Source organism: Macrobrachium nipponense, chromosome 10, assembly GCF_015104395.2.
Source record: "Macrobrachium nipponense isolate FS-2020 chromosome 10, ASM1510439v2, whole genome shotgun sequence".
In the NCBI taxonomy this organism is placed as follows: Eukaryota; Metazoa; Arthropoda; class Malacostraca; order Decapoda; family Palaemonidae; genus Macrobrachium; species Macrobrachium nipponense.
Genome location: NC_087204.1, coordinates 85,629,251 through 85,646,750, shown reverse-complemented (window position 1 = coordinate 85,646,750; position 17,500 = coordinate 85,629,251).

The window sequence follows — 17,500 nt, the reverse complement described above, 5'->3', positions numbered from 1 at the left end:
ATATATATAATTATATATTATCAGTATATATATATATATAATATATATATATATATATATACATATATTGTGCGTGTGTGCGGTTATACAAGTGTGTGTGTGCCTGTGTGTACGGTTATACAAGTGTGTGTGCGTGTGTGTATGGTTTTCCTGGTAAGAAATGAAGCCCTTGAAGAATTCAAGGCAATGTAAACTGTTGTATTGTAGTTGGACCATTTGTTTAGAGAACTCACATCACACCCATTTGTATGCATGCTCTCTTTGCCTGGATTTTAGAGGCCATTATTTTTCTATACTTCTGGGTAACCCTCTCCGACTTCCTTCCACCCTTCATAATTTTGTACTTTCACCAGCCTAATAAACTCCATTTTCTCAACATGACTAGACAACCTAAAAATACCCAGGTCCTTCCTGTCACCTACACTAACTCTCTTACCATTCTTTCTAAGTGTCTTCACATTACTAATTTAAATTCTCTCTGAACCACACATATAAAAAAAAAACCACATCACTAAAGTCCATTCACTTAATGTAGATTCTTGTGCCTACGAGACGTTTGTTTGGCGGCCTCTGATTGGCTGGTACTGGGAGGTAGGCCGCTCGCTCAGTCTCATTATTTTCGTCTGCGACTTAGAAAACTAGCAATGTATTTATATTTCTTCAATAATCTCACCCTTTCCTCAACCTAGGAAAGTTTTGGTCATGCCTAATGATTCGGTATTAATTGTACAATTAAGTCGCCTTTTTCAGAAATCAATAAGATAAAAACAAAGGAATTATAACGAGTAAAAGTGGAGAGAGATTTATTTGATTCTTTAAACCAGTTTTTACTTATCATCGGATTTTCCATCATTAACACGATCAAGATGAAATAAAACTTGTATTATCATACAATAAAATCACCCTGAATATGCTGGTGCTTTCAGATTCTGGATGCATGTAGTACGTGAAGTGAAAATGAAGAATATGTCTTTCATATTGCATCTGTAAATTATTCAAGTTGACAATATTGCCGAGAGAATACATATGATCTACAAGGCGTCGTTGTGTTGGTCGTCTCAGCAAGAGATTTGAGTTGCCAATTGGCGATATAAGAGGTTCCAGTTTCGACAATATTTACCATGTTACATCATTACATTTTCTCTAATTAAATACACAGAATTCCCATTATGACTGCCGAACATTTTCAATCCAATATCATACAGTATGTCTGGACATATCTGATATGGAAAACAATAATGATCAGATGGATGCATCAGATAACATTAGCCGAGATCTAGGCGGGAAGCGGGGAATTCAGTCCAGCAAAGACTTTGAACTCTGTGAACAGACTTCACACTCTTCAACTCAGCCTATAAGCTTTAATCAGGTTGTTTCAGAATATTTGTTTTTAATTTTATTATATGAATATATTTTCAAACGAAAGAGATATTAGAGACTTAGAGCGATATGAAATAATAATCTCAGTGAAGTAATAAACAACAAAGAATTAAGGAAGATTGACTTCCTTTCAGACCGAGTCAAGTACAGATGCAACATAATAAGACTTATTCTTAATTTTCTCTTCACATATTACACACATCTAAAATCTGAAGGCACCAGCGTATTCAGGGTGATTGTATTGTATGAAAGCACAAGTTTTATTTTATCTTGATGACATGAATTATTAAAAATCCAATGATAAATAAAAACAGGTATAAAGAATGAAATGTTTCCTCTTCATTTTTACTCGTTGTAATTCCTTTGTGTTTTATCGTATTGGTTTCAGGCAAAAATGACATAGTTGTACAATTAATACCGAATCCTTTGGCATGACCAAAACTTACCTATCTTGAGCAAAGCGTGAGATTATTGAAGAAATGTAAACATATTGCTAGTTTTCTAAGCTGCAGAAAAAAATAATGACACTGAACGAACGGCCTACCTCCCAGTACCAGCCAATCAGAGGCCGCCAAGCAAATGTCTTGTAGGCACAAGAATCTACCTTAAGTGAATGGAATATAGTCAGCAGTACGATCTGTCTGCCCTGGAAAAGGAAATTTTGTAATTGTTGTTACAATGCATCCAAAGGCACACCTGCGTCTGAGATGCGAAGAGGTGTGGACCCATTGAGGGAGGAAATGCCCCAAATGGCAAACAGGCCTCTCCAAATAAGGTCATTGGCAATCAAAGTATAATATCGAGAAATAGCATTCTAGACGTACTGCATAGGATCAGTTACCAGACGGCTAGGATATGGATGTTTCTGCCATATATCCTGTATTCACTAGCGAACTACAAGTTGAAATTTTGTATATATAGTATATATATTATTAATATATATATTATATATATATATATATATATATATATATATATATATATATATATATATATACACATACACACACACACACACACAAACACACACACACACACACACATATATATATTATATATATATATATATATATATATATATATATATATTATATATATATTTATATAGACTTCAGGAGGGCCCATGATACACATGTTGTTAAAAGGCCAAGTTTATAAAATAAAAAAGTTTCGCACTAAAGACTCGGTGCATCATCAGTCTCTGAAAAGTAAAAGACAAATTAAAATAAATTATTCGCATAAAAGGAATTCACAATGCATAAAATGCACATAAAACAGAAAAAAAAAAAAATGAGACTACAAAAACACCAACCTTCCATAAGCAGGAGAGAAGAGGGAATGATATACAATGGCGTCCAAGGCCAGACAACAACTATGCTAGATACAAAGTTGCTGAGGAAGTATTACTATTGAGAGAGGGAACCAGTCTTTTAATATATTAGGATTCTAAAGTTGTTAAGTGGTCTGGGTCCATTACATAACCAATTATTGAGAAGTGTTGTTTCAGGACTTCGGTTCTACATAATGCGGTATGATTTTTTGATATTAGAAAATTCTGGCTGCTTGATTCTTTGGCCAGTGCGAAAGCTATAACCCAAATGGCTGCAATATCTGACATGCAGTAACCTCCGCGTTGATCCAACGTAAGAGCCCGGACATCCAGGGCATGTGGATTTATAAACCACACTGGATAGCATGAAGGACTGCAGGCGATCTTTAAAATTAAAAAATGATCCTATTGTACATGGGTTGTTGGAAATAAGTTTGACTTTAAGACGGGATTTCCGGTTTAATTATTCGTGTGAGATTTAAGGAAAATTTAGAGTCTGACATATACGGGATTGAGGCAAAGAATAATTTTTAGGGAACATCAAAGTTAACGGTTGGAGATTGTAAAAACTGTGTTCATAAATTATTGGTGATTTTATAAACTATATCCTGTGGATAGGAGTTTATCTTGAAAAAGTTGGATAAAAAGACAATTTTTTAGTGAAATATTTGCCAAGACGAAGAATATTTTAGAGCGCTATGGACCGACCAAGGTGTAGATGGTATTAAGTTTGAAAGAGTATTGACAAGAGCTATAGTAGTTATTGGCTAAGCCGGTATATGTCCGCTTTGTATAAACAGAAGTAGTGAACTCGGAATTATGTCTCGTTACATTAATATCTAAAAATGGATGACTACCTCCGCTCTCTACTTCCATGGTAAATTGAATGTTTAGATGGTGTTGATTAATGTATTCTAAAAATAAAGAACATTGCCAAGAGTGCTGGAACAAAACAAAAGTGTCATCAACATATCTGCGATATAAAGACGGTTTAAAATAAAATATGAATACACTGGTTTAAACATTTAGTTTCAAGGTCAGACATAAAAAAGTTAGCAAAAATGGGGTCCAGAGGCGACCCAATGGCAACTCCATCGACCTGCGAATAGAGTTGCTTATTAAAAATGAACATTGAATCTTGCACTGCAAGTTCAAGTAGTTGTTTAAAGATGGATCTGTTAAAACATGAAAAAATGTATTTTCGCTAATAAAAATCTTATCTAGAATCAAATTGATTGTTTCATCAAGTGAGACATTTGTGAAAAGACTCTACATCAAAACCTACATAGGTAATAGTCTCCATCTTGGTTGGTAATTTGCTGTTAGAATTCGTACCCATTTTTAAAGAAAATTCATTGCTACTAGATTCAGAAAGTAAACCGGCTAAAAAATTGGAGATAGAGAACGAAGGACTATTATAGGCAGCCATAATGGGTCTAAGAGGTATATTAGGCTTGTGAATTTTGGGTTGGCCATGCAAAATACTAAAAGAAGAGCCAGTCACAAATAGTTGTTGATATGTAGTCTCATTGATAATATTTTCACTTTTGATTTTCCTTAACATTCTAATGATTTTATCTTCCTTTTTGTATATGTCGAAAAAAGTGGGTTCACCATGAGCTTTGAATTTGGTGGTATCAGACAAAATATTTTCCATTTTTTTCAAATAATCGTTCTTATTCATAATCACAACACCTTTGCCTTTATCGGGCTTACAAATTACAATGTCATCGCGTTTTTTCAAGTTTAAGAGTATAATCAGATCAGTTTGTATAAAAAAAGGAGTCCAGTTTTATGAACTAAATTTGAGATTTTCTGTTGGAAATTACCACCATTAAACAAAACAAAAACTTCTTTCAGTTTTCTAAACGAACTCAGTAAGTTTGATGACAACATCCAGTTCACTTTAGAGAAAAGTAACAATAATAAACTGCCCTTTTTAGACATACTCATAGAAAGAAAAGAAACAGGATATGAGTTCAGCACATATAGAAAGCCCACACATACAAACTCATATATCCATTTCTTCTCTTTTCGCAGTCATGATATAAAAATAGGTGTTCTAACAGGTTTATTTCTTAGGGCAATGAGAACGTGTGACCCTTGCAAGATAGAGCAAGAAATAAATTACATCGATAAAAGCTTTGATGCATTAGCATACCCGGAATGGTTCAGAAAAAGGGCACTCAACAAAGCTAGGAAGATTTTTTATAGAGCAACTGTAGAGAGTACATGGAATAAAGAAAACAAGAAAATAGTTGCCCTCCCTTTTATGCCTAAAATGAAACAAATACTGCAAAAATGAAAGAAAGTAAATATAAATTTGTAAATACCTTTGATAATACCGTAAAAGACAAAATATGTAGAAATAAATTGGAAGGAGAAGACAGTAATACAGATGATGTAGCAGGGGTATACATAATCAATTGCAACAATTGTGGAGACAAATATGTGGGGGAATCAGGTAGGGGAATAAGGACTAGAATCCAAGAACATAGAAGGGCAGTACAGCTTAACTCTCAGGGGAGTGCTATAGCTAGCCATTGTTGGGAAAATGACAATAGGATGGATTTCAAAAACAGAAGGCTTATATACAAAAGCAATAAAATTAGTCACAGGAGGGTAGTAGAAGGAGCACTCATCAGAAAGATTAAAGTAATAGAAGGAAACAAAGGTTTTACCTCAGAAGATCCCATAAGCCGAGCTTTGATATTAAAAGAAGCTAAGATTGACCCTGCTGACCTGGAGATTAGGTTTTCTGCCCAACAGACTTTTGGTGACCACTCCCTTACCACAAGGGTTAATCCCATTGACCATCAGCTCAGGATATCAGAGCGACAAGAAGGGATTAGCAACTCTCAAGGAAACCAGAACAGCCATCACATAACTGACAGCTCAACGAGAAGTTCCAGAAGACTGCTGGGCCTTGACCCAAGCTGACAACCCAAACATCTCTTGAAATGGGCCACAGATAGGGCCTGAAAGTACTCGAGTGTGGAGTAAAAATTAAATGTAAATACTTAGAAGTAAACTAGTTACACAGTCATTTTGTGGGTTTCTTATTCAATTTTTCAATTACCACCATTCTTATTAACATCAAGTTTCATAAGTCTTTGTAACATTCAGTTTACCATGGAGGTATAGAGCGGAGGTAGTCTTCCATATTTAGATATTAATGTAACGAGACATAATTCCGAGTTCACTACTTCTGTTTATACAAAGCGGACATATACCGGTTTAGCCAATAACTACTATAGATCTTGTCAATACTCTTTCAAACTTAATACCATCTACACCTTGGTCCATAGAGCTCTAAAATATTCTTCACCTTGGCACATATTTCACTAAGAAATAGTATTTTTATTCAACTTTTTCAAGATAAACTCCAGTCCACAAGATATAGTTTATAAAATCACCAATAAATTATTAACACTATTTTTACAACCTCCAACTGTTAACTTTGATGTTCCCAAAAAATAATTCTATATCTCAATCCCATGTATGTCTGACTCTAAATTTTCCTTAAATCTCACACGAATAATTGAACAGGAAATCCCCTGTCTTAAAGTCAAACTTATTTCCAACAACACATGTACAATAGGATCATTTTTTAATTTCAAAGATCGCCTGCAGGTCAGATATTGCAGCCATTTGGGTTTTAGCTTTCGCACTGGCCAAAGAATCAAGCAGCCAGAATTTTCTAATATCAAAAAATCATGCCGCATTATGTAAAACCGAAGTCCTGAAACAACACTTCTCAATAATTGGTTATGTACCACGCCATTGTATATCATTCCCTCTTCTCTCCTGTTTATGGACGGTTGGTGTTTTGGTAGTCTCTTTTTGTTTCCTGTTTTATGTGCTTTTAATGCATTGTGAATTCCTTTTATGCTAATAATGCAGTTTATTGCGTCTTTTACTTTTCACAGACTGATGATACACTGTCTTTAGTACGAAACGTTTTTTTTTTTATATAAACTTGGCCTTTTAACAACATGTGTATCATGGACCCTTCTGAAGTCTATATATGTTGCTGGACTGTAATATATATATAATAAATTATAATTAGTAACCCTTATTAGAAACGGACGATAATAGTAAACTCAGTTGTATTTACTAAATAGGAAAAATTAAAATGGGTATGTCTCAGAAAATGAGGACCATACCATTTTAATTTTCATATGGGGAATGCAACTGAATATATATATATATATATATATATATATATACTATATAATATATATATATATATACCACACAAATATATATATATAATATATAGTAATATATATATATATATATATATATATTATATATATCTATGGTGTTTGGTGTTGTGTGTGTGTGTTGTGTGTTTATATATATATATATATATATATATATATATATATATTAGTATATTTAATATCTAATTCGCTCTACCTCAGAATTAATATATTTTCATATATGCTTAACCAAAGGGGAATTTTTTACACGTTAGTAGATTTGCCTGGTCCAGGCGCGACCCTAAGAAGCCATTCAAATCAGGACGCCTGGGACCAGGCAAATCTATTATCGTGTAAAAAATTCCCCTTCGGTTAAGCATATATGAAAATATATTAATTCCGAGGTAGAGCGAATTAGATATTAAGGACATTGTAGCTCGATGTGTATATATATAATATATATATATATATATATATATATATATATTATATATATGTATATATATATATATATATATAATAATATATATATTATATATATATATATATATATATACATATATATATATATATATATATATATATTATATATATATATTATATATATATATATATATATTATATATATATATATTATAATATCTGAAAGAGATGGCTATACAACAGTCATTCATTTGCAACTTTACATAGAACATGTTGAAAAGTCTGACAATCGAGATATCTTCTGGCTCTTAGTTTGCGGCTTTGTAATATCAATCGTGGAATTATTTCGATCTGCGAGTTCCACGCAAATTTTCATCAACCGTGTGGCAATACCACCCAGTTTCAAAAAGTCAGTCACTCAAATTCAGGAAACGAGGTATGAATTGCACGATCTCCCAGAGTAGGATTAGGTTGAAATGAAATTTTTCAACCCTAAAAAAATGTTTTCTCATCCAAACAATCCCAACTTTTTTTTCTTTTTATCACAGCAATTCTGTGCAATACACTGTCATCCATTCTTTATGGAGAATCTTTCTGATTTTTCTTTTGTATTATTCGGGAGCCTATTTTCTTATAACTGACTGCTTCTCACATTTCAAATACCTGGAGGAAAAACAGCAACAAAAGGCAATAGTGTAATATTACTCTTTCTGATCTTATAACAGTTAACTCAACTCATACTAAAACTTTAATGAAAAAAAATATTCTCGTAAGAAAATAAATTGCTCGACTATAAAATACAGTTCAGTCTTACTAACGTTACAGTTTCAGTTAAGAATACAGTCTAAATAAACGGGACACGCCTGATGACGCCTTCTCAAATATACCAAGATGATAGAGTTTTGTCAGTAAACAGCGTCAAGACAGCTTTCATTAAAAATCTGTATGTCGAATAAAATATCCTGATTAACAATGGTCAAAGAAATAAATAAATACTAGTTATAACATAAATAATAATAGTTATAACTAATATAATGAGCCGGAGAAAGCAAAGGCTATCCTCCAAGTGTAAGCCCTTGTCAATTTCGCTGCAGTTTTTCTGGAAAATTAATGGTGAACGACGGCCTTCTTAGTAGAATTGCCTCACATGTAACCGAAAGTTAAATTATACATAATAATATAATTAACTTTGCATGGCGATCACATCTTTTTTTTATACGTATATATAAACCGACCTGTACCTGGGTAACATAGTTCTTTGCACTGTACATTCACGATTAAGCTTTTCATCCACTATCTTAATTTTATTCTTCTTATCTAGCTCCTCAACATTATCAACGGAACAAAAATATCTGAGAGATATGTGAACCACGTCGCTCTATTCCACAATTGCACAATAAGCTCCCGCGTGACAATATTAGAACAAAGATAAGCCTTTTAGGTAAAAAAGATTTCCTCATTCATCGAGAGTTATGACAGTGTCAATTTGACCAAGAATCTGTATTATTCCATAAATATCTCAGAATGTCTCTGCATTATCATGAATACGGCAAGTGGGTCTGCTGGTCTCTAAGGAGCAGGTTCGGAGAAGCCTGGCAAGATTAAGGAAGAAGCAGTAAGTAGTACAACAGCCATACTTAACAATGAACCAGAATTACGTGGCACTGCTATTTAGGTACAAATGACCACAAACATTTACCAATCATCACAACTGAAGTAGGTACAGCAAGATCATTATTTATTAGATACAAGATATATATTACTGTCTTAAGTTAAACCAACCTGGTTCGATATTGATTAGGCCTCACGGGCAGCGCTGACAATCAACTGTCAGAACTTTGGAGACAACTGCATTCGTCAACTACCCCTACTTCCATATGAGTTCCAGAAACTTACTTTAAAATAGTTTTTAGTTTGACAACTGCTCACAATTATTTCGAATAAGTATTGCTTCAAAAAAGCTTATGCTGGTACAGTGTATTGAGAGCTACCAGACTATAAAATAAAATAAAAAAAAAGACTTCCACTCACCATAGAACATTTTTGAAAGATTGATTTTTAGTTTAATTTTGTGGTTAGCTAGCTTGATCATTTCAGTCCCTGAAAAATATGAGTTTTTCTTCATAGCTCTGTCACATCCTTTTGTATGTCACTTATTTTTAACCTAGACCATATTATTTATATTTTATCTATTCAATAAGTGATTTGTGCTTTCTATGCAAAGTCACCTCAGAATTGGCCATGACAATACGATCTAATTATTCAAATACGCTGATTTTACAGTATAAGACAATTGTCTTTTGCTAGTGATTTTAACAGGTTTAATTTCAAAGCATTTTGGATCTATGGTTCCTGAAACTATTTGTAAATTGGGGCGACTGACTTAGTTCAAACCCTCTAGTACATTTTCGGTGGAATACCCTTTAAGGTTGATCAGTCCTTTCATAATCGCAAAATCTATGTGTGCAAAGTAAAGGGAGCAGAGATCGCTGAGTCTCGATGGTTTAAAAACGCTTTCCATGTAAATAAAGAATTCTACTTTTCAAAAAGTATCAATGTTCCTCTGGATAACAAACTAACACAAAAAATTCACGGGTATTAGAATACTCTTCAATATATTGTGGAATTCTCAGCCCTCTGAAAGAAACTTTGTCGTATCATTTTCATCTATCAGATATTGTTGTTAACAATATCTGATAGATGAAGCGAGTTACAGTGGATAAAAACTCATCTACAGTAAGAAATAAACAGCTCTATCTTGCACTTAATATCACTTTGACGTTTTTCTGTAACCTGAGATGACTGTAGAAAATAGGCTTTTATGGAAGGTATTTTTTCGTTTATTTAGAATATATATATATATATATTATATATATATATATATCTATATATATATATATATATATATATATATATATATATATATATGGATATATTATATATATATATGGATATATATATAATATATATATATATATATTGTATATATATATATATATATGAATATATATATATATATATATATATATATATATATTATATATTTATATATATATAGTATATATATATAAGTATATATGAATGTAATATATGAATGTATGTAAATAAGAGAGAGAGAGAGAGAGAGAGAGAGAGAGAGAGAGAGAGAGAGAGAGAGAGAGAGAGAAAATCTCTTTGTCATTATGCCAAGTGGAACATTTCCCAGACTAAAAATACCCGAGGAAACATGAATCCCTATCAGTGGTCCGCACAATCTCTTTCATCACCATGATAAGACCCGTATTCTGAGCAATAGCATATTCTATTAATACAGAAACCTATTGTTAGCAGAGAGAGAGAGAGAGAGAGAGAGAGAGAGAGAGAGAGAGAGAGAGAGAATAAGTTTAAGGGATAGTTGAAGTTTTCTTTACTTTTCTGATTATTCGTTCATGGAAATTCCCGCCCCCACTTTTCAAACGAAATTTCTTTCATTTTCCTTTTTTGTATTTATTCGTATTTGTGAATTGTAAACATTTCAGTTGGCGTCGTCGAATGCATACAGTTCGCAATTCCTCGAAATTTATCTGCATCGTCAAATTACAACCATTCAAATGTAATTTTACGTTTACTGAACAGATACCCATTTTATTTATGTAATCAAGCAAGAATGTTATTGTGATAACTGAATGTCTGGATTTGACATATTTCTATTTTTGTGGGATACTGTTATTTTCAATTCTTATGGAGGAAGCCAAGAAGCCACGTGGTTGTCATGAAAATCTCTGAGGTATTTGAATTTGTATAATCGAGGGTCGCATTGAGTTTCGTTGCTTTTTATCGACGAATGTGGTTCGTAGAAGCAGTAACGACCTACATTCAAGAGCTACAAGGATTTCCAATTACGCTTGCATGTTCCGCCATCACTCTGACGATTCCATCTGATTAAACCTGCGCTGTATTCCGTCCCTCCCGGAATCTCTCCTGGGAATGAAATAGTATCCCGTTCCTGCAATCAGAACTTCCGAGAAAAAAGAAGGACTATCTCCGACGAGCGTCATACGGCGAATTGCCGAGGATTCTGTAGCCGTGCGCTTCTGCAGTCTTCATTCCGGTCCATCTGAGTTTTGGCAAATATTATGGTCTGATTCCTTTCGTTAAGCCTTGATTATTATTATTTCAATAATAATAATCCAGTTGGCAATTTCGCCAAAATTCTTATAAATAGCCTTTCGCTCCCTATCTTTCTCTCTATATCGAACTTTCTTACTTGTGTTGTGTGTTTTTTTTTTTTATTCTTTTCCAGTAGTTATTGCTGTCAATCGGTTTCAGCCTTCATTAACTATTGCTGCTAAAGTTTCAGCTTTATTAAATCTTATTCCGAGGAAAAACTTTGAAAATAAATGTTAGAGCGTTTTTGGAAGAACATTAATCTCTATATGATGCACTTGATTTGAGAGTTAATTACGACATATACCTTTTGTGGTTTATATATATATATATATATATATATATATATATAATATATATATATATATATATATGTATATACATATATACACATATACATATATATTTATATATATATATATATATATATATATATATATATATATATATATATATATATATATATATATATACATATATATTTATATATATACTATATATATATATATATATATATATATATATATATATATATATATATATATATATATAATGTGTGCATATGTATATATGTGTTTGCCAAATATGAATAAGGTAATGGCATTCCCTTATATTACTGGAACCACTCCCGATTAAATTCAATTATACACACACATTTATATATATATATATATATATTATATATATATATATATATATATATAATGTATGTATGTATATCAACTTAATCGCGAGTGACTCAAGTAAAACAAGGGGATGTCGTTGCTGCATGCATAATTTGACAACGATATAATTGGGCAGTAGGGCCAGTTCACGCTAAAAACGTGTGAAGATAAACATATCCTCATAAGAAAACAGACAGAAAATTAAGTGTCTCAAAACTGGCATATTCCTGGGAGGGCTTTATGAAAATCTAAAAGAGATTTCTCATGCAAATTTATTGACATTGCCTCAAGTTTATGGAAAAGAGAAGGAATAAGGTGAAAAAGAGCACAAACAAAATAAAACGCGGAGAGAGAGAGAGAGAGAGAGAGAGAGAGAGAGAGAGAGAGAGAGAGAGAGAGAGAGGAAGCAAACCTTTCACCCTATGTTTATTCACGCAATGATTACATCCATTTTTAAGGTAGTGATCCCGATGCCATTGTTTCAGCCTCCCGGAATCAAGATAAGTGCGGCGTAATGCCGCCGTTCTCATAACGGCCAGGATTCTATGAATATTATTATGTGAATTGCTCCCAGAAAGTGCTAAGCTGTTGCACTATATCTGCAACTTGGCCCGGCACTTCGCCCTCGCAATTTACGCTTATCTCCTTTTTTATGGTCTGAATATCGTTTATGTCGCCAGGAGTGAATCTATTTTCTTTTGAATCCTAAACGAAAATTTCCGGCCGCCTCCCGATTCCGATTGCTGTGTGCCTCCTCGGCTGTCGTAAGAAGGAGGCCCCGAGGCTTACGCCGATCCCCAGCCTTCCCGAGGCCTCGGCTTTCATTACACCCTACTGGCGCGTTGCATTGCCCGCTGATGATGGCAAGATGGCAACTTGGTCTTGCCATTTCCATTAAAGGCGCCGTTTATTAGGTCGTTGTCATTACAGCTGATCTTCGCTTCACTCATTTTCGGGCTAACGAATAGAGACTTGCACCTGGGATGAAAGCAGCGTTGTTGTTCCTCTTCTTCCTCTGCTTCTTGTGTGTCTCGTTAGACACTTACAGAGGCGAAAATAAAAAAAAACAATTTCTTGGTGCTCCTTCTCTTTCCTTATTTCCTCGCTATGGTACATGGGAGATTCCTGATATCAGCTCTTAAAATTATTTCTGACAAGAAGTATAGTGTACTCTCGTCTTTTCCGCATCACGTGATCCTGGTTCCTGTTCCTTCTAATGGAGAAGGAAAACCTTCCTAACAGGACACTGTTTCCCGTACTGCGTTTCTTGAAAACGAAGGGAAGGAATTATTTTGGAAGGCTAAACAAATTTGATAATGAACATTATGTATTATAATAAAGCTAGATCTTTTTTTAAGGGAGGGGGACGGGTGGGGGTTTCAGTCCACGTGGCGGAAAGGTTTAAGGCCAACAACCACATCCTAAATTCCACGTACTTTCAAGTCTTTAGTGGGTGGTTCTAAAGGATGTTACTCTTGTTTAGTCCTTAAGAAGCCGCGGCAAAGGCACTGAATGCGAAAATGATTGATTAGCGTTTTTAGCCGCTATTGGCACTTGAACAAGAAAAAATTCGGCTCTAATTGGTCTATAGTTATTAGCTTTGTTGCCTTCTTCTTTGATGGTATTTTTTTTATTTTTATAAAGTCAATCGTTCCTTTGTTAACAGGAATTTTTCGTTTTCATGGGCCGTCTTTGCATTGATTTACTTCACATTGAAAGATCATGTTAGGAACGTTATTAACTGTACACGAGGAAGTATACGAAAGCCTAGATCTTGAAACAGGGCAACACGTTTTCTTGAACTGCAAGATAAACACTGGTACATAAATGGCGAATTCATTTTAAATTTCTCATTATTAGTGCCAGCATTCCTAAAGTTCCCTTATTAAAAGCGGCAAGTATTTGTTTAAAACCAATATGTATGCAAATCAGGTACATACATCTCGGAATATACAAGAGTGGTTGTAGCGTATTAAGCGGCGTAAGCAACATTAAAGTCACTCGGTAATTCAAGACGCTGCGTATAACTAGATTAAAAACATTAGAATGAAATTAAATCTATCTATGTGTGCGTTGCAGATTATGCTCATAAAAGAAACAAACCATTTTATTTGAGCACGCAAACACTCACAGACGTAAAGTAAGTACTCTTTATCTCCCCTTGTTAACTGGATAGAAAAGAACTATGCATGGAATTATTATTATTATTATTATTATTATTATTATTATTATTATTATTATTATTATTATTATTATGGGACAATACCCTTAACCCGACTGTAATCACAAACGGAGAATTTAATCTCGGTGATTATAGGCCCCATATTCAGTTTTGCTCAACCCATACACATCTCTCTCTCTCTCTCTCTCTCTCTCTCTCTCTCTCTCTCTCTCTCTCTCTCTCTCTCTCTCTCTCGTCTCTCTCTCTCTCTCGTGATTTCTGTATCATAACCTTTCTTTCTGAAAGCACAAGTCTGAAATCAAGAATCGTAAGTAGGATGTTATCTTTTCTTTAAATGTGATATTTTATTTTTCTTCGTCGCTGTAAAATAATAAGAGTTCTCTTGAACAGTGATTTCTAAATAATGATTTTATGAAGTGGTGATGAAAGTGATAATTCAATGTAAAAATACAAATGTTTTTTGTCAGATTTTAATAATGACATGTTAGTTCTTATAGGTTAGTTCTGGTAGGTCTGTAGGACCAAACATGTATTAAATTGTGCAGTGGTGGAGTTTAAATATCCTTAGGTTAATGAACAGAAATATATTCTGCTGTAAAGGTGACAAATAACAAATTACAAGCAAAAACCTGTAATGCATTTAGTAACATAGGATCTTAAGGGTGTTGCTAATACCGAATGCTGAAGGCAATTAAGAAGAAACATCATATGGCCAACGTTCATCATATATATACATTGCCTTTCTTGTATACATTCATAAAAAACCAACTCCTAGGTAGTAAGGATGAAAGAAAATGAGATAAACTAGCCGGGATGTAAAAGTAACCGCCCCCACTCCCTTCATTAAGAACTTATAGCTTCTTCTGTTCAGGCTTTTTTTGAAATAGTAACATGTCACTCTGCAAAAACTAACCAAAATACATTGAATTTTACAATCTTTTATACAAATCCTCTTTTATAACAATAAACCTAAAGATTTATTACATAATAGCTAACATTCGGTGGTATTTAAAAACATTTGCGAATTTTTCAACGACAATTCGGAGTGTACAGTAAAATTATTGAAGGATCAAGAATATCATCAAGGAATATTGACTTTGGAAGGAAACTAACTCGTATCGACGATCAAATTGATTCTACATAAAAAGAAAGGAAAAATGGAAAACTTCACTTGTTAAGAAGTTCCTGTGAACTTCTTAAGTACACTTAAAATGTGGTATTATTTCAGCAGTCTTGTCTCATCATCTTCGCTTTGATTCGTTTATCTGAAGGGGCCTCAAGGTAATGAAAAGGTTACGGATTTTTTTTTTCATTCTTGCACGGAGTATCTGTGAAACCTTCGGTGAATTTTAGGCCATAATTTAGGCGAAATTGCATGATTATTCGTAATATGCAATTTAGCCCTAAACACACACACACACACACACACACACATATACATATATATATATATATATATATATATATATATATATATATATATATGTATATGTGTGTGTGTGTGTGTGTGTGTGTGTGTGTGTGTAGGGCTAAATTGCATATTACGAATAATCATGCAATTTCGCCTAAATTATGGCCTAAAATTCACCGAAGGTTTCACAGATACTCCGTGCAAGAATGAAAAAAAAAATCCGTAACCTTTTCATGATATAATATATATATATATATATATATATATATATATATATATATATATATCACCATTAAATCCAACGTAGATTTCATACCTACGCCATTGTTCCGCATTCAATAGGGAGTATGCATTTAAGGATAAATATATATAATGTTCTTTGTTATAGAAAGGCGGTGGGAGTGCGTATCAAGGCCCGCTATTTGATCACTAATAACGAGGACAAGTTCCTTTCTTCGAAATATGTTGCAAGCCCCAATTATTCTCGATTCCTCAATTGCATGTACACGTCTATTTGTGTCTGTTTTATGCGTGCCATTACGACGTTCCCGGAAGCGCGTCGGTTTGTGTCTTCCTGTGCGCATTTATAACCGCCGCGCTATTGATCAAACAGCATATCTTGCATCTCTAACGAATGTTCACTGGGTGAAGAATGATTATTCTTTCCATAAATTTCGTTCATCCCAATGCAGTATACGCATTAGATTAGAAAAATGATATGAAATTAATGAGACCATTTTTCATCCGAGTTTTAGTTAGGTTTAATTAATATTATGAAACGTTGAAAATTACATGCATGATATTCAGCGCAGATTTACTCATAACAAACCTTCAAACGAGGGCAATTCTCTGAAATTAGTATTCAGATACATGAGTCATAAATTAACATAATTTTTAAGGCATCCACCTCATTTTGGAAGCTATTAATTATACGAGCAAACATGCATGAATCCTCTCTTTGCATATTACCCGAAGAGAGGAAATTTATTTCACATGATGATTCTCACTGCGAATGATATCCGAGCGTCTATAATTACGGAGCTTTCTCGAAATAAATTTCACGAAAAATATTGCTTTTTATTTGTGTGGTAATACACAACAGAGATACATATATAACCATAAGGTACGTGGGAGAGAGAGAGAGAGAGAGAGAGAGAGAGAGAGAGAGAGAGAGAGAGAGAGAGAAAGGCTGCGGCAGACAGACAGACTGGTAGGAAGACGAGTACATAGAACGTCAGATTCCGTTTACGATCAGTAATTCTTATTACTCTTAATGACTAATATATTTACAGTCATAAAAAAAAGATTAACACTAATGGTTAGGGAGAGAGAGAGAGATCGGAGAGAGATTGAAGAGAGAGAAGAGACGAGAGAGAGAGAGAGAGAGAGAGAGAGAGAGAGAGAGAGAGAGAGAGAGCTTATTATTTTAGCTGGAAATTTTACAGGAAAGTACTCAGACAGAGACTGAGATATGGTATTACTCAAAATAAGCCACTGTTATTGCAAAATCCACACATCACGAAAACTTGTTCTGGATCCGAATGGAAATCAGGTTCCACTCCATATTGTTATCAGCATATTTATCTCCTATGACCATCATGGACTTAGGAAAATACCTCCTGAAGTAAGGCAGATATTATTCATTCACACCATTACCCTCTGACCCTACTTATTATTAAGTTTTTCCCGGTTGACTCATCCAAAATAACTTGTCATCATCTTTGCCTTATATTTTACGACATGTATTTCTAAATATTT